The 27,201-nt window shown below is 40.7% G+C and overlaps 1 long non-coding RNA gene across 5 annotated transcripts in view; it reads left to right on the top strand.

The window, feature by feature from the left end:
- The window catches only part of LOC113747859 (uncharacterized), a 103,847-nt gene that overhangs the window by 55,280 nt on the left and 21,366 nt on the right, over positions 1 to 27,201 (top strand). For 4 of the 5 annotated variants that reach the window (XR_003463955.1, XR_003463958.1, XR_003463954.1 and 1 more), the window contains exon 5: positions 8,371 to 8,421. The exons of the other annotated variant lie outside the window; for it this stretch is intronic. This is a non-coding gene — a long non-coding RNA (uncharacterized LOC113747859). The remainder of the gene's footprint in view (positions 1 to 8,370; positions 8,422 to 27,201) is intronic. 5 annotated transcript variants of the gene reach the window in all.

The raw sequence follows: 27,201 nt of genomic DNA, 5'->3' as shown, positions 1-27,201 counted from the left end.
TCACACTAGTTTCCTCCATTTTGTTGTTAACGGGTGATTTTTCAATTCACAGTGCATAGTTTGACATTTTGAGACACTTAACTGGCCTCTTTGCTGAGATTTAGATGAGATGAAATGAGGATAGGGCTCTCATATCCGTTCCTCAAGTAAGTCTTCATTGTGAGGTTGCCAGGCAACCAGTGGAGACTTCAGGAAGTCACTGCTCTCGGCCGAGTCATTATCACACCCCATAATACCTCAACGTGTCACTTTGGTTTTTGTACAGATTAAACAAATGAGATCTAATGTGTTTAATGAGTGATCTTAAGAGGCGCTGAAAGGTGGATTAAGTTAGCTTTGGACAAAGCCAGGCTAGCAGTTTCCACCTACTTTCAGTCTTTATGCTAAGCTAAGCTAATCGCCTTCATATTTGTGTACAGACGTACAAGTGAGATCAATCTTCTCATCTAACTGTCAGCAAGAAGGCACCTTCTCCTACGTTTAAAAAGATTATTTATGTCTATGAATCTTGCTTTCTTTGCAAAAAAAATCACACAAAAATTAAATAGTAGTATGTTTTCTCCTCCTCTTTATGATCCCATCCGTGGACCCTCACGTTGGGAATCAGTGTGTTAACGGACACTTTATATAGCCTTTGATAGCCCATACAAACATATATGTGTACATTGTTCACAGATTTTGATGTACAGAAATATAAAATCTGTTTTTAAAAGTGTGAGTTGTCCCATCTAAATCCTCTCAGCTCACTGCTCCGACACACAGGAGGCCACCTGTAAATGGTCATCTGGTTTCTGGCCATTTGGCCGATCTGTCATCCATCAGAAAAAAAGCAAAAATATTCAGTACACCAGGGAAACCATTGGAAGGTGACTCGCCAGTCATGGGCACAAGGTAAAGATTAATCAAATGTTATGTGTACTATCACCAGCTGGCAGCACCAGCCTCTAAGCCTTTGAGTGAGTAAGTCCACAGAGAGGCCCGTGGCACAGCTGAGTTTGTCTTGTAAAAGTGCAGCTGTCCAAGACATGACAGCTACAGCATTAGCAGGGCCATTAAGAGGTGTAGAACATTTCCAGGGAAACCATTTGAAAAATGACAACCCCCGGCACTGCTGAGATATTAATTATACGCTGCACCCATGGAAAATAAGCGAAAACAGTTGGTAAGACAAAAGACGCCTTGTTTTCTCACAAGATGCCTTGTTTGTGCACCACACATTTAATAAGCAATAAACAGAAGTAGAAAAGAAGGGAGAAAAACTAAATTCTAACTAGCGCCAGTAGCAAACAGTCTTGAAACACGGATGACCGGAGTAATGACTAATTACCTCTCGGCTCATTTTCCAAAAATTAATCAAGAATTCAGTGTTAGAATTAGAAATGATTCCTGAGGAGCTTTTTAAAGCATTTTCTTAAACAATTTGACCTCAGGGGGTGGGTAAAAAAAAGAGTAAATGCAAAATAAATGGGAGTGCTTCAGTGCACAAATTCAAAGACACTGTAATGTTTAATAATGTTGTCCTCGACTACAAAATCTCCAGAATGAATTGCAGGTGAAAAAAAGCTGTTTGTAAATTAACCTGAGCAATGCCTTCTCTGGTAGGATCATTGCTGCTGTGTACAAGAAATTTCAGGCCTTTACTGCAGAGTAATAACTTGATTTTGAATTTAGAGCAATTTAAAAACTCGAATTACATTTAAATAAATTGAACAGATCCCAGAAAACAACACCCACTCACCTGATAATGCAGTGCTAGAGAGATGAAGCCTCTCTCTTGGTGCTTGCTTCCTTTGTCTATTAATTCTTCTGATGCCATTTTGAGAGCAAAGGAAACCTGTAAAGCAAATCACAACGTGCGTGTCAGGTACAACTGATAAAAAATAAATTTAAAAAAAGCACTGCTCAGATGTGCAGGCTGCAAAGTCGGCGTACAGATTTTGGGTAAAACATTAATTTAGTCATAAATCAGCCACATAAAGCAGCTCTCGGCTTGCTCTGTGATGTTATAAAGGATGAGCTTTAGAGGTCAGGAGGAAGCTGAACTTGTTGTAGTCCTTGCAGGAGGGGGTGTACAGGATGTGGACATGGTGTTCCTGTTAAAGAATAAAGATTAAACCTTTCACATATTTTCATCCCTTTATGCGGAAAGCAGTTTCATAATGACTAAATTTGCCCGTAGTGTTAATTGGGGATTAATTTGCCATGATTTCAGTAAGTTGAAGGTATTAACAAGGATCCAACAAGGTGCCTCCTAATTAAAACCGCAAGTCCCTCAGAGTGTTATAATTCCCATAAGAATAATGCATTAATTGGTCATAACTAAACCCTGTGCTGAGTTGATTACAGCTATGGTGGTGAGCCTGGTCAGAGTGGTTTAAACTCTAAAACTATTGCATATACAGGAGCCTACATCCTGTCCTCTCCTCAAGGGAATGAGAGGAACTGATGATGGCCACATAATGTCTATTCACGGAGCCTCATAAATAAAAAGCTGCCCCTGAGTGCAAACTATGTTTATTATAGCCGCCTGAACCTCCGTGCCAGCCCTTGGAGTTACTTATGCAGATAAATGCAGCACCATTCATCATCACTTCTATTCATAAATAGCCAATAACTCATCTCTCTCCATATGGAAGATTAGACCTTGGAAATGTGACTTAAGCACAGGAAGTATTCAGTTCATGAAAAACATGAGCGATCACACACAGCCATCTCCCCTTTACTCATTATATCTTATTCTACATGTCATTTCCCTCCTCAGCTATCATCTACGAGGCCCATAAAGAATCGTACGTGAAGCTTCTTGGTGGTATGCTGACTGAGAGCAGATGAGTTTTTTTTTTTTTTTTTTTCCCTGTGTCTTACTGTAGTGTGCTGGTTTGCAGAGAAGAGGCCACAGAGGTGCATAGACTGATGAGAAGGGATGATATATGTAGCGCCTGTGTCCCAGCTCTCCTCTGGCCCATTGTCATTAATCACGGCCATTAGGCTCCCCCTCCACCGCCGCTCGCCTTGTCTGCGCCCAGCCATCACAACCTCCCTTTTGTCTCATATCCATAAAGGGAAAGGCCGTATACTTTCACCTCGCCTCCCACTGCAGAGATACAGGGATGCTAAAAAGGGTGCTAGCATGTGTTCTGGGGAATTAAAAGTTATAATTTATCTCATTATTGCATGGAAGGCATTTTGTTACCCCCGCAGCAGAGGTGTTTAATTCTAAGTTTATCCCTCTGCAGGCTTCAGTTTCCATACTGATCCACAACTATGGTGTGATTTCATATTTTATCTTAGAAATAAGTAGTACTGTTTTAATCTCAGCACTCACATTATCGTCCTGTTGTCTCCGCGAGCTAATCAGCAGTCAGAGTTGCTCTCCTCTCTTCTGCTCGGTCTTCACATCGTTAAGTCTCCCTCCCCATCCTCCATGTCATCAAACCCAAGAGGTCTGATATGATAATATGTGTGAACTGAAATGTGAAAGCAATTCATATCACTTTCCAAGGGCTTTGAATGTTTGATTTGCATAACTAGAGAAAATGATATTAGATGGGCATATTGATTTAATTTCATCCTAGAGCGCTGTTAATTATGGTATCATAAAAGTGTCATCTCTTTATTATCGGGTTCAGAATGGGAGCTGATAGCTGGTGTTAGCGAAGTACTCGCATTGCTACGCGAAGTCTATCATCATGATATTGTTTAGCATAATTTTACATTATGAGGCTGGGTCACGATACGCCAGAGATATAGTTTTTTTTATTTTTTTTATTATCTATCCATCAAACTACTTTGACTTTAAAGGATTAGCTTGTATCTATTCTTACTTTGTTCTTTGATATTGCATGAATACGTCTTCTGAATGATCTGTTTTACATCTGCTTCACTTTGCATGCAATCCCCCATCTCCCCCGTGTACTGCCATCTTGATTTATATTCCGGTTTTAACAGTATTACATGTTCAACATCATATGTCCAGAAAAGGAGCACGTTCTTGCTTTCAAGTCGATGAGTAACATGTGTCCTGCATAGGGGACCGTGTGTGTGTTTTCATATCATAAAGTCTGCAGCCTGTATGGGATTATGAGTTACCTTTCCCTCTACAGCTCTGCATGCACATCCTGTACACCCAGTAATGGTTACTGGGAGGACGTTGAACAAATGAAGTATCCCCTCCTCTGCTTCCAGCTGAATTCAGATCTTTACAAATGGATTCCCAGAGTGCAATTTATCTAAATGAACAGTGATCATTACTCTAGATCTACCCCATCCTTAATGCTAGAGCACTATTGAGCAGATATCTCTTTAAACACAGCAAATAGGTGGTCTGGGCTAAGGGAAGGCTGAGTGCATTCATTACTTCTCTTCCCCCCTTTTTTTTCTGCTCAGGAACACAAAGCAGTGCATAATGTGCAATCTGATAAGTGTTCTCTTGCGCGCGCCAGCCTTCTCTCTACCCCCCCCTCCTTCATCGTCCTATACATCACTGGTCGGCTCAGCTGTGGTTTGCGAGAGGAGAACTCTGGGATTGGTGTGGCTGAAGTTGATGAATAGGCCTGCGAGGGTGAGAAACTCCAGGGCCAAGCTGTAGGTCCATCCCCATGGCATGTGATGCTGATTGGCTTTGTCCTGTGCGGCCGCTCTGGAGAAGCGGACATTAAGATTAAGTGATGCTGTCGTGTCGGGGAGCAGTGCACTGCATCATCCTGGGGAAGAGACAGCTGCGGTGGTTAATCCTTCATCACCAGGGGAGCGCTGCCAGAGCAGAGATATACAGCCAAAGATAACCCTCCATAACTTCTGCTAAAGATCAGAAACTTTGAGTTCGCATCCATCTGTCCTCAATCCTCACTTAAAAATGAGGAATGAGCAGCAGAGGTGCTGCAGACAGTGGAAAACAAATGGAGCAAATAACATCAAGATGAGGTGAATGTTTTAGTGAGAGGTAATCCCTCTCTAACTAACCGCAAGTAAAAAACGGTCATTGTGCAGCACATACTGTAGCTTCTGTAAGTGGAGGGAGAAGAAACAAGGGCATACAAACAGAAACCCATTTACACCGCTTCTGCAATCACTCTCGTGTCAGCGGCCAACGGACAGAAGTGTACTTTATCACACATTCTGGGTTGTGGGAATTCCCAGTAGATTGAAAATCTAGTTTAAACAGAGAAAAAAAGCCACTCAGAGCTGAGCTAAAGTGGTCTGTATTTATGTGTCTGCGCATGGCGTCAGCATATTTTAGATTGCTGGGTTTGCATGTTTGTTGTTGGTTTGATGTAGCTGTCATGATGTGATGGATGAACATCATCATGTAAAGAGTTAAAGGAGAGGAGAGAAGAGAAAGCCGACATGTTATATTGCCCAGGACGGTCCACGAAAAAGACATTACAGCAGGATCAGTCTCTTTCTATCCACTTCACCCCTCTCCACTGCCCAAAGCCAACCTGCTTGAACTTTACCTTTTACATTTTCATACCACTTGCGCTCCCACTTTTCTGAATATGGTAATTTCCTCGAGAAAGCCTCCGAGATCCTGTGGGATGATATATTTGGTATGGCGGCGGCATACCTGCAGAGAGCACTTGTGACAGTGACATATTAGTTATGGTGTCTCTTGGAATCTGATAACTTCAAATTTGCCACCTTGTTAAGTTTTGATTTATGTGATACCATTTCACTAAAGTAATTGGCCTGGCCTGTTGTAGAAAATAATCAGCCTCTCCGCAGAACAAATGCTGGGCCATGCTAATGAGGCAGCCCGAGTGCTGAACTGATGCTGCCGACTGACAGTTATTAATGATTGTTATGATATACAGACGAGTCGAGATTGGACTGAGTTGGGTGGAGAAAAAAAAAAGTGACATTTAAAAAATACGGCATATTGGGAAGTACTAATGAAGTAATATACTGCAAGGAAAACAATCATGCGCGTTGTCAAGGCAATGTGTAATTACCCAGCAGCCACCCTGGCTGGCTGTTTGGCAGGCAGGCAGGCTGGGGGGAGAGCTGAACAACCTGGCCGGTAATGGATGGAGCTCTGCTGGCAAGGGGGTAAAATGCACTAGGAAGTGACAGAGGTGTACAGATTGATGAATTAATTGGGTCTTTCTTGGGACATAAGGGGAACCGCTGCGGCATATGCTCGGCTTGTTACTTTGGAAAGTCTACTGACCCTGAAAGTGAAGCCATCCCACGCAGGGAGTTGTGGCTTTTTTTATTGCTCTTTTTTCCTGGGGGGCTGAATTGCACACACTGAAGTGTAGTCAACTGCAATTTGTTACCATTTTATCATAGCGTGTACTGTAAGTGGTGCTGAATATCGCTGGCTAATAATTCAGCATAATCGACTTTCACTAGAATTTTATTGTGGCGATATCTCACTAAGTGAATGACTCAGAGGAAGCTGTAGTTAAAACTTAAAACAGTTACTGAAGCTTTTGTTTCTGGAAACATGATCATAGTTTCAACAGCTTTCAACATCAGTGTGGCGAAAGTCATGCAGTGCAGAAAGTAGGGTTGAGTTATGCTTGAACAGCTAGTTCATAAGGCATATTTTCAGACCACGTAATTGATTGTTTATAGTCTGAGCATCAACACGTGAAGGTGGTTAAAAAATATAAAATAAATAAAATATGGTTTTATTTGATGGACATCCAGGTTAGATTTAGGATTAGGGTTAGTTTAAGTTCAAGCAATCAACAGCGCTAGGCATTAGGCTGTACCTGTCCGACCCATGTGAGGTTACCCGGAAATTAGAAATCAATACAACCGCTGTGCTTTTATTTTGAAGGCAATTTACCTGCGTGCACCTGCACAAAAAACACTGAGTTACCTTGTTACTAAAATGGCATCTCACGGTATAGAAAGAAACGCTGACTTGAGTTGAATGTAGACTTTTTAACAAGACATGAACTCACAGAAGTCAAAGGTAACGTTGTGTTGAAAGACTTCAATTACATGACCAAACACTAAAAACTTGACGCTTTGCAAGCAAACCGTTCTCACTAAATAATAAAAAAGAACTGAAAAACATCAAAAGCATCTTCAAGCACTTCAAAACATGTGTACATGTCATATTGCATTTTAAATAAATGGATTTTTTACTGCTATATTTAACTTACTCCACATTAACATAGTTTCATCATAACATATATGTATGTGTGTATATGTATATGTATTACCAGTAGCAGCTCAAAACCAGATAATTTACTGCATTTTATAAAGCAATGAAATTAATATTGAGCAGAATTAAGTTCAGAGTGAACGTGACCTTTGCAGTATCTCATGTGGCCCCTTGGGAAGTAATGTTTTCAGCTGTATTTCCCAGCCCCATAAAACTTTAAAAAACAACAACTATTGTACTGGAAACGGATTTATCGTTTGGGTCTTTTACGCCAAACAGCTGCTGGTTCTTCTGCATCTTTGGGATTTGGACGGTTGTTGTCGATTTGAAGACCTCACTTTGGAAAATTGTGATGGTCGGGGTTTCAAGATTTTTCTCACAATTTAAAGACGAATCGAAACAATATTGAAAGAATTATCGATATCCTAAATAAATGTAGGTTGCCTGCCCTAATTCTTGAAGCATGAAGAAATCAATAAAACCGTAAGCAGCAGAACATGCCTTTACTTTATCTTTCCCTCCTGTGAGCAGGAGGTGAGATTTTCTTTGATTTTCTTCTTTGATTCCTTAAAATCAGTCGGAGAAGTAGAATAGCAGTAATGACCCGCTGGACCCAAACCAAGCACATTAACGATAGATCAAAGAGGCCAATAAATGACATCACCACCCGCCTGACCAGTAAAACTCTCTCATCCACCCGCTGCCACTTTCAGAGGTCTGCACATAGTTGCCATTTAATCACAGCTCTGCGACACCCCTCTGTCAAACCTCTCAAACGATCTTACTTAGCGCTGACTCCCGCTGAGTGAGAATGAAAGTTCTCACAGCTGCTAACTGTCACTGTGGTCTTACTTCAGCAAGTGCCCATTGGCTGCGATTGCTCCCCCTCACTCATCTCCCATCAAGCCGGTGCATTAAGGCCGACTGCCGACCGCATCAGTGGGCCTCTTCGGCCCGCAGAGAGTCCCAGGCCCATCACCATGAATTAAACCAGAGGCTCTGGTAGTGGCGCTGCTTTCGGTGCCACTGAGCATTACACTGACACAAATGCTGAGGATCTTTGTCAGCTATTATTTCAATACATGAGTGTGTGGTGCCTTGTCCATCCCATTTTCTTTGAAGCTCACATGTCCTCCACCTCCTCCTCCTGCTTCTGCTGTTGCTTGGAACGATCCCCCTTTGAAGTAAAAGGAACAAGCTCTTGGATATCGATAGTTAATTAACCTCATGTTTTCATTTTTGTTCTGTAGGTGTTGCTGTCTGAGGGAACCCACGGTGATGGACAGTGAACCCAATGAACAGTGAGATGATGATTAGCTTGTCAGAAGAGATGTAGACAACTGGGATCCATTTGGCTTTTAATTTAGAGAAAACTGTTGTTTCAACAGCAGTATGAGCTAGAATATTGTCATTTAAGCTTATAAAACATTAACTTGAATCTGCACTTCCTCTTTTGACTTGCAAATGAATGCTTGCTGGAAAATGATGCATGGAGCAGATTTAGTTTTTAGTCAAGAACGCTCAGTTGTTAATAAGAAAGTAGTGAGAAATTTCTTAAACCCCATCTTTCCTGGCTCTGCATCCAAAACTAATCACATTCATTCGTGGCCCATGGCCCAACTTTTGCACCAAATTTCACTGAATCTGTTAACTGACTAACTAGCAGACAAACAAATGGAGTTGAAAATATAGCCTCCTTGGGGGTGCTAATAAGCTGAGACCTCCTCCTTAATCAAAACATTGTTTTTGTCCTCTAGGCGTCTTATTTTCTAACCTCTCATGGTTTAATACTTCTGTGTGTTGTGTCTTCTTTACTTGAGCTGTTAATCAAGTATCCAATATGTCTTTGTCGCCCTGTTGTTTTGGGGCGCCTGAGAAAACGATATACTCTGCACTACATCCCTTTCCCTCCTTTTCCTTCTACAGCCCTCTCTCCCCTCCCCTCTCCTCCATCTTTACACTTATCAGAAGAGACAGGTGAGTTAGTGCGCACTCAACTTCAAACCGGCGTAATTGTTTTTCATACGGAATGAGAGCCGCGGACTAGACATGGATTGTAGAGGAACAACAGGGCTGATTAGCGAGGGTTAGATTTGCTTGCTGGACCATTTTGACACCTGTCTCCCCGCCTTCCCTGGAAGCTGGACCTGATCCCTCTATACTGTCAGTCACACTGGTGGGCAGAGGAGGAGGAGAGTAAGCAAGATAATGGATTGAATAGGAGTGGGAGACTTTTCCCCTCTCAGTCAGGACCGTAATCACAGCTTGTCTTGAAAGTCACCATGATGGAGCTATTATACTGTACTCGTGTTATCTACCGCTCATATTCTGGAGACAATAAAGCTTCAGAGCAATTAAGTCCAAAGGCTTTTCTATTCCATTACTGTAGTCATTGATGTAATACTATTTTTAGATGGATTGTACAGCGTCAATGAGGTATAAACTTTGTTTCATTAATGCACTCTCATCATACATCACAAGCTATTACAGTGTTTTAACAACATTAATATTAGGCTTATTTAAAAGTGCGTTGAATAGCTGTGTGCCCTTATGTTCGGGAAAACTAATGTACAATATTCAAAATATGCATCCCATCTGGCTGCATCTTGTTTACAGAACACAGTGGCAGCTTGGGGTTATTAATCATGTTTGTCTTAATTACCCCGCATAGCTGCTCCATCCCCAACTCCGCATTTGACCTTTTTTCTGGATCCTTTCAAACCATTAATCATGCAAAGATCAACGCCAGCCAAATAAGAGTAGATTGCATTGCATTGCCTCAGCTCCTCGCGGAGGCAAACGGTCTACTTGGAAAGTAACTCGTGTATAATTATCTGCAACTATGAACTATCAGCACAGCTGGTTTCCTTATTCGCCGCTTGCGTTTAAAAAAAGTAAAGTTCAGACAAGTTTCATAGAGAAACTGAACTGTCATCTACCGTAATAAGAAGTCTTTTTGCTCCGTAAGATAAACAGTTCTCTTCGTATGCCTTGCTCGCTAATGTGTCTTGATTTTCTTGAATTAACGAGCCATGACATTTTCAGAGACAAATAGTTCTTTCTCCAAGTACTGTTCCTGGTTTCTTGCCATATGGCCTCGAGCAGAGTCACTCCTAATCTTAATCTGACAGGTAAATGAGTCTGTCTGTGTGTGGTCTATCTGTTGATGAGGGACAGTTTAGTCCTGTGGGCTTCAGTGTCCTTGCCAGAAAGGCAATACAATTTACAGAGAAGTCTTAACCCAGGCGTCTTTTTCAACGATTTTTATTTGTCACCACCAGCCTGGAGAACGAGTTACTGCCATCTTTGAACAAATCACAGAGCAAGCACTCTATACTGATGAGACAATGTGTGACAAATAGCAATTAGAAGCTTGTTTTTGTTTCAAATGATGCATTTTAATTGGGAAAATTTCATCTGATGACCTGAAAAGGTGATCTGATGGATTTGTTGACCTCTTGTTTTCGATTGTCTCGTGGCGAAAGTCGTGTCGTTTATCATTCACGTCGACCAAGCAAGCTGCAATTTGCATCACACTGTGCGGTGCTGTGATATGGAGAAGAACTCCCTTTTTACACTCCTCCTCACCTTCAGTCAGTTAAACAGATGAACTATTGCAGGACAAAGATTAAACAGTAACTGGTGGTGCCACAGCACTATGTGAATGGGGCCTGACAGACATTTTATCAGTAAACCAATTAACATGATTTATGGTCGGGGGTAACCATGAGACTTGCCCATAAATACAAAGGGCTGGCTGAGCAACTCCTTCTTAAAGCGAGATGTTATCAGGCTCCTCTCGATTCCGCTTTGCTGGCATGGAGTCAGCATGCATTTGTAAATGCAGCTACTGTGCATGGAGGGCCTCCCCCTCCTTTTACTTTGGGTCAGGAGTTCAAAGCCCAGCCTGAGGAGTTGAAGAGTGGGGCGTGAACTCCCCGACCCCCTTAATGTAACAGGGTGGGCTGTGGAAAACCAGTTCTTATCAGGCTTCCTCCACCCAGGTGTCTGCTCTGTCCATCCCATGTGATGTAACACGGGAATAAAGAGAACTTCTAGCAAAAATAATGTGGCTGCTAATCAAAATGGAGCATCAGAGATGATTCAGGAGATGAAGGTTTCAATAACTCACAAAGTCCACCAAGAAAAACTGAATTAAAACTGAGTGAAAGCAGCTGACTCATATATACCAAAGGCTAGTTAAACACTTGACACAAGGTTTACTGCACCAACTGTCTTGTTGTGTGGAATTTGGACTGTTCCCTTGAGTTCAGACGCAGTGTTTGCGCTAGAAAGATTTAGTGTTTCCCAAAAACATGTTAATTGGACTCTTGTCTTTTCCTAGGTGATGTACTGTTTTAACACAGTCAGAGGTCGTCAGGTCTTGAATGCTCGCTCGCCTCAGGTCTTTGACAATAAACAAAAGCTGACAGGTGACATGTTTGCCACATTTTCTTAGCTTTTAGACTAGATTAGGTTAATGCTGCATCATTTTAATAGCTTAAAACAGGCTGGTAAAATTGGGCGAGGCCATCAAAAATGACAGGCAACGATGACGGTAGATGGCCTATTGTCACCCAACCAGATGTTATGTAGCTCCTTCACACAAACATGGCTGATCTGGACAATGCGAAGCTAATAATTAAATAATTACATAAACTATTGGACCCAAATGACTGTTATGTACTATATTTTACTCCAGTCTTTGTAAACTCGTCATAGCAAAATATCACCATGCGTTTCTTGTTTTGCCGCCCTGTTGTGGGGCTGTCGACTGTTGGTTTTCCCGTGTTGAATATGTGAATGCAGCATTAGATAGGTTGATATAAGAAAACCAATTTCTTTTACTCAAGAATGATGTGTAATACGATCAAAAGCTTTGGAAAAAGCCTAAACTGAGCCTTACAAATCAAAGGTATCAAAATAAAAGTTTTGAATTACAATTGAGAATCTTTAACCACACACAGAATATGTGTTCCTGGGGTCAAGAATTAACCACAATGCTTGAAGATAATCAGTTTTTCAGCGACGTAAAACCCAGAAAAGCAGCAAATCCTATCTGGATATTAACTGGAAACAGCTAGCTAGTGCTAATTAGCAAATGTTAGCATGCAAATACGCCAAAACATGTTTGCAGTGTCACTGTGAGCATGATAGCATGCAGACGTTTAGCATTTAGCTCAAACCACTGCTTCGTCTAAGCAGAGAGAGCAGCTAGGTTTGACTTGCTGCTCATAAATGACATAGCCTGATTATTTTTCTGTTGATTGACTAATTGAATAATCAGCTAATTGTAATTTAGATCACTTAGAACCATAAAGGAGGTATCTGTTGAGTTTACTTGTCCAGAACGACATTAAGCCGATGTCCCATCTTTCACCTGTCCTTTAAGCAGCATATTCAGGCTTATAAATGATCAGGTGATAAAGTCTTTTTTTTTTTATTAAAATGAGCCTTTCTTTGTATGCACGCTGCATATTATGGTGACAGTCCATGTTATGAGACAGCAATGATGAGCTCCTTATTCCCTCTCAGAGATCAGTGTGATCAAGTACTCATGATTAATCATGGTCGAGTGATTCTATGATTAATGTTTATACAATCCCTAAAGGAGCTGCAGGACATACTCTCACATCCTTCAGCATGTTTACAATTTTACACCTATTATGAGGGAAGATGGAGAGCTCCATTTACAGTTCACTAACCTTTATGATGGCGGCCTCTCATCTGCATTTTATTTTCTTTTTAACACTTCATGTCATCTACAAATGTCAAAATAAAACAGACCTGTGAAGTGTTAAGGCTCGGGCTTTTTCAAAGTACAACGCTCTTTGATTTAGTTGAGGGCGGTCGACTCCCATTCCTGTTTTTATGAGAGCTTTTAATTTTTATTGAAGGACGGTGCAAAGTAAATGGTTCCTCATCTAAGGAAGATTAAATGGTCTTATACAATTTACAGAAACACGAGGGCATGAGGGACAAAGGCTTGAAATGAGCTTTACACCACATGTCCTCTAAATAATGTGAAGGGAGGTGAAGGCGCAGGAGGACATGAGCGGCGAGGAGGATGTGCTCCTCTGCAGACACATGTAAATCAATTTGTATTGATCCCAACAATACAGCCAGCAGCTCTGCACATTCATTGATTAAACAATTAGATAACTGCTAGATCTATCCAAACAGAAAATTATATTTGATTTAGCTAGAGCCTCGCTGTCATATGTGTTCATACTTCGATGTCCTCTGCCCTTAGACCTGTTTATTATATATATATATATATATATATATAATATATATATATATATATATATATATATATGCACTTATTTATCACATGTGCTGAAAAGTAGCGTGCAAATGCTGCCTCGTATTTAATCCATCCGTCCATCATTTATTTATGCTCATATTCAGCAGGGTTGTACATTTTATGCTACTTTTCTTCTCGATTACACATCAGAGGGAAATATTATATATACTTTTTACTCCAGTACATTATCTAACTATAATTATTAGTCGCTTCAGGGTGGATTTCCAATATAACTAAAATCTAACTCCTGGTTCGCTGTGTGTTACTTGGTTTTCATCTTTTTTCCTTCAGATCTGTATGAAGACCTTTTATTATTTTAGTTTATGTTGAGCTCACATGGTGAATATTCCTAAATGAATTTGAGGTACAGCAAATATTCAGTCCCAGGGGCCCCTAATAGGTTAATCCAGGCTTGTATTGAGGCAATCCATAGCAAGGACTTTAGATGGGGTCATGGGTTTAAATCCCCTCATAGCAGCCCCCTTAAAATCCCCCTTGTTGTATTTTCTGTCAAGGTTTTCATCTCCCTGCAGGATCATGATCTAAATGCTGAAAAAAAACAGTATATTTTGAACATATTGTGTCAAAAATATCCATCCAAGTTCTTCCAAATGTCACTCGTGTGTAACAGTAGAATGTTAACTCCTCCTCAGATCGTATTCTCCTCTACAAACATGTTTACGTCAAAGATTTGGCACAAAACTGTAATATGTTAATGCATTAGCTGCAATAATCATGTCATACAGTGATATAATGGCTCTGGAGGAGTCATTCTGCAATGATTAATAATGATCACAATACCTTTTAATGCTTAGTTTGCTTACTAAACATTTTTAGTGCATTATCTTCACTTGTAATGGAGTGTTTGTACATTGTGGTATTGCTCCTTTAACCCGAGTAAAAGGATTTAGATAGATGTTCCACCACTGGAAATTCATGATGTAGCCATAATAAATCTAATATTGAAAATATCAGAATGTTTATAACCATGGTGATTGCTGAACAGCATAACATCTTGTGTTTCTATTGTACGCCGCCGCACCCTCTCATATTTCTCAGAGCTTTGGCTGCTGTGTGCCTCCCCCCCTCCACCACTGTCTTTCAGAGTTTCAGAGGGCCAGTAAACCATTGCTTTCAATTCCCCTGCTCAGGTGTTTTCACTCAGGAATAGGAGTGATGAGCAAACGCTTTCAGACTCAATCCTTGAGCAAAGGGCTGTGCTGACAGGGATTATTATTTATTTGTCATGGTGGATGTAATAAGCTGTAGATACAGGATGGAGGGCCTGTGATTTATTGCTCTGTCGACCGCCACTAGCAGGACGCGCGCTCTAGCGTGCAGGATGAATACCGCACTGTCAGTTCTGTCCATCCGTCACCATCACCTCTCCCCGCCGCTCGCCTCTCTCACACACCCTCCCATTTCATGCCACAATACATAAACAATCTTTCATTATTTTGATACCTTCTTCTCCGTATTTGTTTTCTCCACGTAATGTAGGGTTCCTGGTTTTATGTGTCCCATTATTTTTGATGCACTAGCTTGAGCTGTACACCTCGGAGTTATTGCAAAACAACTGACGTTTCCATCGACTTCCACATAAAGAGAATTAAATCTGTTTCTGTTCACGTCCGGGTGTTTGCCACACTCTTATTTTCACATTTTAAACCCCATGAATGAATGTTTTTCACACAAATTTCTAGTTTCTTTTCCTTCAAAGATTTTGTAACATCATATTTCATTGTTACAGAAATGCAGACAAGCCCCGCTATTGTCCACTGGCACCAGCCACTGGGAGGGTTGTACTCCAAATAATTATGGCTGTATTTTGCTGCTGCTTTTAATGTTATTGAGCCGCATCTCACACAAACGGTTGACTCTCTTGCCTCTCTGTAGGTCATGTAATCTTGTTAAAAGCCTTCATGGTTTTAGGATTATGTTATTGAAATGTCACTTAATTGGATAAACATTTTTCATAGTGTAAACACGCTGTGCCGGGTTCTGTTTAGTCGCCGTGGATATTGTTTACACGGCAGGGGGATTTGCGTAAGTGGAACTGACTCTGTAAACAGCGGCTCCCACTAGAGGTTTTATGTGAAAAGCAGGCTGAGAGTGAGGCATCAGGGAAAACACTTAGCCCACATATCAGAGCTGCGGACATGTGCTTGGCGAGAGGGAGTGAGCACGTCGGTGACAGCGCTTAATTAATATGAGGAATTGCCTTTGTGTCCGCGTAAACGACTTGAGCAGGAGCCGCTTTGTTGTTGAAGCCCACTCAGCTGAGTGTTTGGTGTGGAGTAAACTGTAATATGGGAATAACATTACACCCCAGCATGGGAAGCACCAGGCAGCCAAAATTTCATTCCCTAGATCAGACTTTGTATCAATCATTTCTCCCAAACAGCAGCCACTTCCTTTCCTTTCTCCAGGCCCTTACATGTCATTTACCACAACTCAGCTTGGTATCTGTCTTATTTAAAGGCTCATTTTTCCTCAGCAAATTGTTATTTATGGACTTTTGTTTGTTCTCGAGCATCATTACTAACAATACAGTTAATAGCAATCATTTGTTATTCGGCGCTGGTGCTGATTCTTGGGATGGGGGCAGTGAAGTGAGAATACTCATTTGGAGGTTGAGGAAAGTCTTGACAGGGCCCATTTATAACAAGATCATTCTGGAAAGTCCAGCCTATTAATAACCCTCCATTGCAGTCTAATTAGTGCTCCCTGATGTAAACGAGTCTGAATCATGGAGTTGCGTGAATTTCCTTTGTAGAGATCACCATTGGTGTCATCCATGTTTCTTTGAATTAGCCGAACGGTAGAAGCCCAGATCATGGATTACATCAACCCCATTCTGCTGCAGTGAATTTGTCTTTGTCTCTCTTATGTCATAATATTCGTTTCCACCACTCCTCATATGCTCTCCTAGATACCATTTAGATCTTTTCATACACTAAATGCCTTTAGAGTCTGTGTACGTAACAAAGACAACAAATTACTTGTCAAGAGTACGATATTATCTACTTATTTTTTAAACATTTTCCAGGTTTCAGCTTCATTAACTGGCTCCATTTTGGATCTGTCTCTAACTTGGGGAAATAAGCTCTGTGTAGTATAATAAGAACAAAGAAGAAAACATTAAGGTAGTTATTTACTTAAGTAGCAAATATGTAATCTGTCAAAAATCTGAATGTGAAGCTTTAACTTTTAGTTCTTAAATATTAGATTTTGTATTACAGTTTGTTGCTTAAAATGAGCTTATATGCAACTGATCAATCTTCTAAACTATTTATCAAGTTCAAGTATAAAAACCTCCGCTGGTTCTGGCTCACCAGATATGACTATTTACTTGTTTTATACCACTGTAAAAATAATATTTTGTTGTTTTTTTTAAACTCTTGGTCAGACAAAACTGATATGTACAAGAGCAACATTGGGTTGTGGAAACTTGCACTGTCCATTTTTAGCATTATCTGACATTTTATAGACTTACCGACCAATAGATTTAGCAAAACAGTGCTCAACATGAATGTTCTAGTAGCCATTGGAATAAGGCTTGTCCGTCAAAACTCAGAGCTCCTGCAAAAAAACGACAATGCAGTTGTCCGGCAAAAGAGTTGAACCAACTTTTATCAGACCACAATGGAACATAATCTGACAAGGGGCCCACGGTAACATCCACTGGTGGATTATGTTATGAAGTGAAAGTGTTTCTGATGTTGACCTCATGATCATCATGATAAAAGATGACGTTCTTCTGACGTTTCAGGCTTTCAAATAAAAGCATGAATGCCAAAAAAACTTCAGTAATCATCAGATCAGTTGATCATAAGATACATACAGCGAGTTGAAAGATTTATACTGTCAGGGTTCGTAAAGGATTGAGATATACTAAGTGGACTCAACACTAGATTTAGACTTGATGAAATGCTATTGCACATCAACGCTAACTCATGTTTCATATAGCTGTAGATGTCGAGAAAGTCCATTGAAACCTCCATGTGGAATAGCTGACTCCCTCCCTCTCCTCCTCCTTTTCCTCTCTCCGGCTTCAAAGTGCAGCTGACTCGCCGCTTATCAAGCCTTAATTAGTGATACATTTTCTACCCGTGATGTCTACTGATGTATTTGAGAAGAAAAGGCAAATTGAGTTGTAGCCTGACCCGAGAGCCAATCCTTCTTGAAAATGTTCCCTCTCTTTACCTCCCTGCCTCTCTCAATCTCACCTCATTCCCTCTCTCTCCCCCTCTCTCTCTCTTTCCTCTCTTTGCCATGCGAGGCCAGGAGTGGTCTGGAGAAATGAGGTGCAGCATTAGTGTTTTTTTGCTTGCCTGTGCAATAGAAAACACTGCACGTCAGGGGCCCCGTCAGCAGATCGGGGAGATGCAGATGGGAGGTGAAAAAGCTCCCCGGTGGCAGTCGGGCCCTGCTCGGATGTGATTGCAGCCGCCAGGATGAAGTCAGCACTGACAAAGTGCGCCCATTGATGGATGGACAAAGCCGGGAACTGGATGTGAGAATGGATGGGGCCAGAGTGGGAACTTAACACAGACAAACAAAATGAAAGACAGAGAGGAATTACCTGCTAAAGCATTCCGGCAATACAAATCCCAGAGCAATTTACTTACTGCTAACTGAGCACAGGAGTGTTTGCATCGGTACAAGTGTGCCCGACAGCGGGAATGGCTTTTATTCTGTTGATAGAGGTTGCCTGATTTTGCACAATTGTTTTATGATTGCCTGTTTTTCAATATAGTCAAATTCATACATATTAAATGCAAGCACACCCTCTTAAGTAAAGCTGCTTGTACACAGTTTGCTTTGTTTTTTTAAAAAAATTCCCATTGCTTTTCACATGTTTTTTTATTTTCTTTAACAAACACTCCAAAACCAAAGATATTCCATTTACAATGAACCAGCAAATGTTTGGCATTTAAATGTCCGAAAAAAAAAATGAATAGATTATCACAGTTGTTTTCGTTGTTTTCCATTTATTTTCCGTCAATCGACTACTCGTCTCAGCACTATTCCAGCCTGCATTTAGGCTGTGTAAAGGAGCTTTAAATCGTCTGTGTGCTCAAGCACAGTTTAATTTGTCCTGCCTCAAAGTGGACTGTAAAACACAAGATATTTTAGGTACCTCATGGCCTGAAGAGAACTAATAACCCCTGAAACTCAGGGCCAATAACCTTCCCAAATCCAGGACCTGTGTGGGGGGTAGAAAGAGTTTGCTTCCTTGTTGGGGAATGAATTCTCATTACCATTGCACTAGCACTACATTAAATGTCAGTGTTGCTGCTGGATGGGGCCAGGAAGATTAAGACTAATGCTGTTGGCCTCAGGAACTCCGATTAGAACTATTCTCATTAATCAGAGTCTCAGAGATGGAAGCAATTTAAAGCCCCGGTCCTCTCTGAGCAAGGGGCAGGGCAGCACCCTGTCACCGACGAGGGGCGACACGCTCGCACCCATTCACTATCCCTTCATTACGGGCGCCAAGGACATGTGAAGGCCAGTCACCTCGTGATCCTACACTTCCAATTAATGTGACACAGACTGATTGTCACATTGGGATAAATAAAACTTGTTTAATTTTCTCTCTGTGCCTTCATGATGAGTTTGGGGCTGTTTCTCACAACAGCGTGCTCATCGTTTTTTTAATATATGGCACGAAACTTTACATAATTTGTTATTTATTCCTCCTTTTGGTGCCCACACAGGTGTTTTCACTTATTTGTCTCTTCTTAGGTCTGTGTGGGCATGTACAGACTGTGTTTGACTGACATCTCTCTTACCCCGCTATTAGTGCTGTTGCATGTGTTTGGGTTGGAGAAATTACACCTTCAACCTCCTCATTGGTTCATGAAGTTTGGTGTCCTGTAATCTTGGATGTAATCCCCCAGCAGAGCTCTGCAGAGGTCTAATTAGCCAGAGTAAGTACAAACACCTGTGTGGGTGTGCTGGGCATGAAAACGTCTTGTAAACCCAGGAATTACTTTCATTTTTTGTGATTCTGCGGCACACGATTTATGTCCGCTGACAGTATTCTTTGCCGGCACAGGATGGAGTGTGCCCTTTACAGTATGTAATGAAACTACAGTGTGTGTTGAGGTCAGGATAGCGGATGAGTGTGCAGACCGGAGATTGCATCCTGTCACGGCTTAAAAATTAAAGGTGCACCATGGAAATGTTGGATAAACAGACAAGGTTTACATTGTGTATCCTTGAGTTACAACAGGCGTGGCGAATGGATTTCCCTCCACGCGAAACATTTTAAAATATTATAAAACCTACATTGTTTACATTGATGTTTACAAGCTTGTAGTCGTCTTCTTCGTGCATGTGTGTACAAGTAGGACAGGGACCTATAAAAATGCACTCCACAGAATGGTATTAAAATGGTGGTAGGTTATTCGTAGGTCTGTAGTCAGTTTTGCATGCGTAGGGCTCTGTGGTCAAGTTATAACAATAATTAATATGCAACATCTGGTCAAGTAAGCAACAATAAATATGCCACATCTGGTTAGTTTTTCAAATTTAAACTTGCTGAGAAAGAGTTTACATTTTTCACAGTTTCAGTGATTGCAGTGGTTATGTTTAGAAACAAGAACTACCTGGTTTGCATTAAAATGGGGTTAAAACATAGCTATTGTCCAAATAGAAAGTGTTGACTTTTGATTTCACATGGGACATGAACCCCAGCCTCCTGGGTGAAAGTTTGTTTGGCCCATCCGTCCATCCATCCGTCCATCCATCCATCCGTCCATTTTTATAACGCAATCTAACAGATTGTGTGGAATTTAATGTATGCAAACATGAAATTAAAACACTTTCACAGACATAACGGGTTAAAATACTTTAGTTTTCAACTCCACAATGCATGTTGGGACACGTCATCTTTTGATTTGTGTCTTTGTTTCAGCGTCCAAGGTTATCCGTGCCAATGTGGTAACTGAAGGCCAAAGAGAAGCTTTGAGGTTTAAACCGGATGCAGCCCGTGTTTGGTTCTCAATTAGCACCTGTCACAGGAGACAAGCTGCCGGGCTCATGCTCTCTATGACACCCAATAGATGGGCTCCTGCTTTGTAAACCACCGGGGACGGAAGCAGCTCCTTGGTGGGAGTCAATGTATTCTGTAAACAGGGAGGCAAACGGGAGTGAATCTCATAAATCTTGTGATGTTGTGGTATCATTTCCTTCAGGTGACCTTGGTGAGGTTGCAAGATGGGAAGCCTGGGTAGGGAGAGGCAACAAAAAAAAACCCCTATGATATACGGGCGAGTGGTGCGAGGTGTGCCATGAATCAGAGCGGCCTGTGAAATCTTACACATGTGAACTCTCTCTTTGCTGTTGCTCATCACCCAGCCAGACTATTCACCTCTCATCTCTTTATATCTGCCAACTTTGGCTTCACAGACTATGAAAAGCTGAAAATAACTTCCAACATGACACCAGTTTATGGTAAGAAAAAGGTCAGAGATGGTTAGAAATATTGCTTCCTGAACGCAGGCTGCAGAGCAGGGCCATCAAGCACATTTCTCTCCCCCCATTTGTGTTTCAAACAAATACTTATCAACAGGCCATGAAGTAATCAATGAGGATAATCCATCTGGGAGCCTGTCGATATGGTAATGACTCTGTCTCATCGTTATTGCTACACAGCCATAAATCATTCGCTTTACCAGAATGCTTAGCAGCTGTTGCAACAATCCCTGTGGTTGTGTGAAATAAAGTGCTGCCTTTTGTGATCAATGCCTCAGCATTGTGCTGCTCTGCACGCTGATTGTTTTCAGATTTTCTGAAGAAAAGCTGGGACGGATTATATATCAATATGTCAAAGGGCTCCCAACAAAAAGGTAGGCCGCAGGTATATCACTCTCACTTAATCAATGCTCCTATTATGCTCTATTAATGGTGCATTCATACGGACTGTACATTCGTGTCAGATATGTATTACTGTAGAGGAACAATCAGGCGTCAACATTATCACCGTGCTGTCGCTCTCCAATTAACTCAAAGTTATTCTAATATAGAGACTAATAGAACACAAGTTATTCATGTATTGTTAACAACAGTTATTAATTATTATTCTTACAAATTTCAAATTATGATTGTCTGTAAAAGACAACATGCACATTTCCTCATTAGTCTTCCTCAGTTATGCATGTAAATTTAGCTCAAAGCATCAGCGTGTAGGAGTTGTAGCGATGTTGAAGATTGTGACCAACTAAATCCTGCTAACATGTCGGAGAACCTGCGGAGGGTTAGAGTCGGTGTTTGGTTTGTCCATTCTGGGCTACTGTAGAAACATGGTGGTGCAAGAGTGAACCTACTCATTCTATTTATTCTATGACGATTCCTTTTTTTCAGATTATTTTATACTAATTGAAACATAGTTATGTATGTTATATAGTCATATTCTGCCAATAAATTCCTGTAAATCTTATGAACTAGACATTTTAAAATGTATATGGTTGAAAAAGATGGGTTTGAAGAAATATCTAAAGATGTTCATAGCCTGCTATAACATTAAATACTGTAGTTTAAAAACATTTTCTTTATTATCAGCTGATAATAAAGAATCCCAGGATCCTGTCCCCTAATTTCATTCATACACAGCTAATTTGTTGTAAATAATGTTTTGGAGGTGAATGATGCCACATACACATACTAGCATACTATCATTTTGGCTCTTCCTCAAGTCTTTTCGTCATGTTGAGGTTTCCAGTCACAGTCAACAAGCCGGTACTCCAGGAAGTGACCGGTCTCAGCCAAGAAATAATTCCAGCATGTAACCATAAACCCTGTAAAACCCCAGTGTTACCAGTCTTTATTTAGTCGAAGCTAACCGGCTGCTGGCTGTAGTTTCACCTTAAACGGACAGACATGACAGTGGTATCGATCTTCTCACCCAACTGTCTGCAAAAAAGCAAATGATAATGATAATAATTGCATTTCCCAATATGTTCAACCTTTTGTGCTTTGTATGCTCAGCCATTCACCCAAACCTCTTATGTATATATATATATATATATATACAAGGATGATGCAAGCATAATCCAGGCAGCCATTACATTTCCTTGAAAGCATATTTAGAAAATCGGATATATTAAGATGTTTCAGGAGAGATCGTGTAGGCTAAACAGTGTGTGTGCAGGTGCTTATTTAAGTAGTTTGCTTAGTTTATTTCATTAAAAATTAAGTATTTGCTGATTTATAGTCAACCCAATGAACTGCCAGCAGATGTAAAATATAATGTGAAAAAAACATTCAACAACAACGTTCTTGTCCACAGTCATGTTGTACAGCTCGCATGGCCAAATCTCAGACCGAACTTAATTTATTGTGGCCTTGTACTCCAGAGAGGCAGGAAGGAGCTGCAGACGCTGGCTGAGTGAAGGAAGAAAGACAATTAAAACTGATAGCACTCGTCCGCATGAGTGTCAACAGCAGCCAGGATGGAAGCAATTTATTCATCCAATCATTCGAGTACATGAAGTGCGCCGGTGTTCTGCTGCGGCTGCAGTGGGCCGCTGGAAAATGTGATAGTTGTTTCCTCCCTATGAATCACTAGAGGCAGGATGCTCGCCGGACGCAAAGTGGATTGTTCAGTGTCCTGATAACAATTTAAATCCTGTTATGGATAATGCTGGGTAATGCCGTCCTGAAAATTGAACATGACACTCAAGCGATTTATTATCTTTGTGTTCTTAACCTTGGATATCGGATTGTTTGTCCAACCACATCCTTTGGAAGGTGTGCTCTTGATACAAGCGTGCATTTTTCATTGCATGTAGATTGCAGTGGCAAACAAACAGATAAACCCCAAGTGCGAACGATGGAGAGGAGATGATGTATGTGTCTACGAGCGCAGAAAAGGATGGTGAGGGTTGCTCCAAATGATCCCAAAACGCTTTCAGATGTCACACAAAGCAGGAAAATATTCCGTATTTATCTGCGGTGAAATACCGCTGTATTAAGCTGTTTAATGTCGGAAGAGTTAAATCTTTCATGATGCTATTTATCACATCGTAATTTTAGGCATGGGACAGTTTCAGTCGGACAGTTTGCAGATGTAAATCCGTCCTGGGGGTGAAAAAAAAAAACAACAGCTATCAAATAAATCACTCAAACAGCCTTTTTTTTCCCCGAAGCTTTCCTGAATGAACGCAAGGCCTGTAATCACTTCCAACGTGTTATCTCGTTAAACTCATGCCATTCGTATGAGTTAGTGAATAAGTTCCCTACGACCCAGAGGCATGTGCTCGGGCCTTTCATACTGTCTGTCCAGCTGCTTTTTCAGGCTCAGCTGCTAATGCCAAAAAAAATGCACAACAAACAGGCCTCCCTTCAGCCTCTCCTCATTGTTGTGGAGAGTTTCCTCCCCCTCTGGTCCTGAGCTGACACCAGGGCCGGCCTTTGGTCTGATTTAAGACCCTGGCCTACTGATGACCCTGTTTGCTGCTCTCTCCCTCCCCTTCTCTATCTCTGGCTCTGGTTTAGCTTGACTTAGGGAAATGCTTGCTCATTCTCTCCACCGCTCATTAATCCAGTGAACAATGAAAGGAGCAGCGCACAAACACTGGTGTTCGTAAATCTTTAATGTGGAGCTTTTACTTTTCTGTCCTTTGTTTTACGAGGCCAGGGCTTTTGTCATAAACAGATTTTGAAATATATTTTGTGTCTAATGCAGCTATACTCTGAGGGAACAGTTTATTGCTTCCAGTGTTTCAGAGTTACGTTTGCACATTATCTGTTTTCCTGTCACACGCTGGGAATCATAGCATTCCCGACTTTCCTCCTCTTTGCTTTCTGGCATCAATAGTGCGTGTTTGATGATTCATGCGGACCAAATGAACGTCATTACATTTAAGACGAATGACCAGCCCTTGACCTTGACACTCGGACTCTTGTTCTAGCTTTTTTGGACATAGATGTGTAGCCTCCAAATACATAAATATATTATTTATGTGTGCTTAAGTTACTGCTATTGTTGTCTCAGCACATACAAAGGCCAGACCTGTGGCCTTGGGCCAGGCGGCAGCACACTTTGTCATGGTTTTTCATTCTCATGCATAATTAAAAAACTTAAATTACTTGCCATGTACAAAATTATAATGCTGCAGGAAACAGACTACATGAAAATTTATTTTCTTTTTCATGAGACTGACAGGAAATCAATTAATCCTGATGTATTATTTTATGCTGGACAGGCAGTAAGGCTCCAGGAGAGAGAGAGAATGGAGATTGGCTACAGCTGTTCTCATTGGTGCAGCCATATATTATAGCTGGCGTGTGTGACAGCTTCTGAGGAAAATGGCTGAAGGGTATCAGGCAGGTGACTTGACTGTAAAAAGAATAACACTGTGGGATACAAACTGTTTTCAGAGACTGATATAAGATTTGTGGTGGTGAAGAGGCACTTTACTGCCGCGCTGCATGTGCTGTAGGTTTCCCCATATTTTTTCCCAACAACGGCTTTCTGTCACCATTTATGATGAAGCTTTCTGTAGCTCATGTCATATTCTGTGCGAGCGTGCCAAGAGTTGTCATACAGCTTCTTGTGCTTCGACCTTATTTCGGACTTCTTTTCCACGATTTTACGCCAAACACTTGTTTACGGCTCCATCATTTAAGTTTTATGAGATCCTTATACATTTTTTAAACTCGTCTTAAATCGCCACATTGTAAAATGTCATAATGTGAATAATGTTAACGTCATGAACAGTTTAGTCCAAAATTTCGCGTCATTCAGAAGCATTTCAGAATTCGTATTGACGTGTTTAGTGAAGAAGCTAATGATTATTTGCATTGTTGATTAAATCTGTTGATCATTTTTCAGTAGTTTGGTCCATAAAATGTTCACTGATCACTGATCTTGTTTTGTCCACAACACTAAGATATTCAGTTTACTATCATAGAGGACTAAAGATGACTTAAATATTTACATTTGAGACACTGAAATCAGATAATTTTGCCAGTTTTTTTTTTTCAAGAAATTACTCAAAACAATGAAGCCATTGTAATTCATCTAATATGTGACAACTAATCAATTAGTGGACTAATCGTTGCAGCTCTAGATGAGTTCAAGTGTTCAAGTGTTGTGATTTTATACTTGTTCACTAAGTCCAATAAACCACATTATGTGTTTTCCAGCATAAATTGTCTTTGGGTTTAATCCCTCCATAAATCTGTCTGCCTTAAGTAACATTATACATACTAATAGTAAAAATAACAGATGTTTTCTGTGATTAAAATAAAAACTATGCTAGTCATAATGACGATTAGCATCCACTTCAACCCCTATACGAGTCACCACTGATGGAGATACAGATACATCAGCATAAAGAGGAAACGAACGTTTTTTGCCAAGTCATAAAATATTGATACAGAGTGAGTCTGCGAATTTATTATTTTTTTACTGAAAAACGTGTTTCATTTGTTTGCCCTACAATATATGCTCCTATGGCACAGCATCCACTCTTAACTAAACTAAACTAAAACATGATTAAACGTTTGTTTGTCGAAGAAAAATTCACTTCCTTCAATGGAAACAATGTTGGCAGTCGGTTTAATCCAGGCAGCAATTACATTTTCCAACGAACGCACCTGGCAAAACAAGTCGTAACTTCCTGGAGACAGGGTTTTGTCAAAAGCTAAAAATTATCCTACTTGAAGAAACTTGAAGAAAAAACTAAAAACGAGAAGATTGATTAGCATCTTTAGACATGATTTTCAGGTAGCCTGATCATGTATATGTTGAATAAAATACGCTTTTTTACAGTATTGTAGAAGCACAACATTTGCGTGGATGTATCAGTGCTATAAATCTAAAAAAATTACATCTTCTGCTGAGGTATCCACATGTGCTCCCAGGCTGTTGAGACTGAACGGCAGACAGCCAGATTTAAAAGGGAAATATCTGCCGTCAGATGAAACAGCTCATAATAAATGTGCCAGGTGACTGGTTCGCTAGTTCCACGGCAGCGTATGATTGGTTTATCACCCTCTGTTCTTGTTAATGCACCGCTTTTATGAATGAAGGGCTTAACCACTCAGTTCTTGTTTATAGCCAGATGAAGTGTGCATTTACTCAACTTCCTGTGTCATCGCTGTCAGAATACTGAGCTGTAAATTTTATTTTGCTTCACTTAGGACTGTGAAGTTGGCCACAATTACAAGACTAAAAATTCAACACATTTTCCCCTCTTTGGTTATAATATGTGCTAATGTAGGAGTTCATTGGTTGTGTATAAGTAGAAAGTATTGAATTGTGTCAATCAAACAAATGAAAGGAGACTGAATGAATGAATAGAGGAAATTACTTTGGCCACGGCATCTTAAAGTAACAAAATCTGATATCTGCTGCATTATGAGCCCACCCAACCGGAGTCAAACTCACAATTACCTGTACGGATGACATGTGAGGTGACACACACCAGATAACACAATGCAGAGTCCTGCAGAGGTCAGATAACACTTCACCAGTGAAGCCATAATACTCTCAGCTGCAATATCAACGAGGATGAACACACACACACACACACACACACACACACACACACACACACAAAAAGGAATTGTGAGTGATTCAGGGAACTGACGGCAGCCAAGTTTTTTTTTTTTTTTCCTTCTTCTTCTCCGGGTTAATTCATTGGATGAAATGTTGTGGCACATGATGTGTCATATATCAACGGCAGGGCATCAGTAATCTTTGCTCAAGGGCATGGATAACAGGCAGATAGACATGTGAATGAGATGGAGAGGGGGG

Source organism: Larimichthys crocea, chromosome XVI (genome assembly GCF_000972845.2).
Source record: "Larimichthys crocea isolate SSNF chromosome XVI, L_crocea_2.0, whole genome shotgun sequence".
Classification (NCBI taxonomy): Eukaryota; Metazoa; Chordata; class Actinopteri; family Sciaenidae; genus Larimichthys; species Larimichthys crocea.
This window is presented reverse-complemented; position numbering and strand designations above follow the sequence as displayed.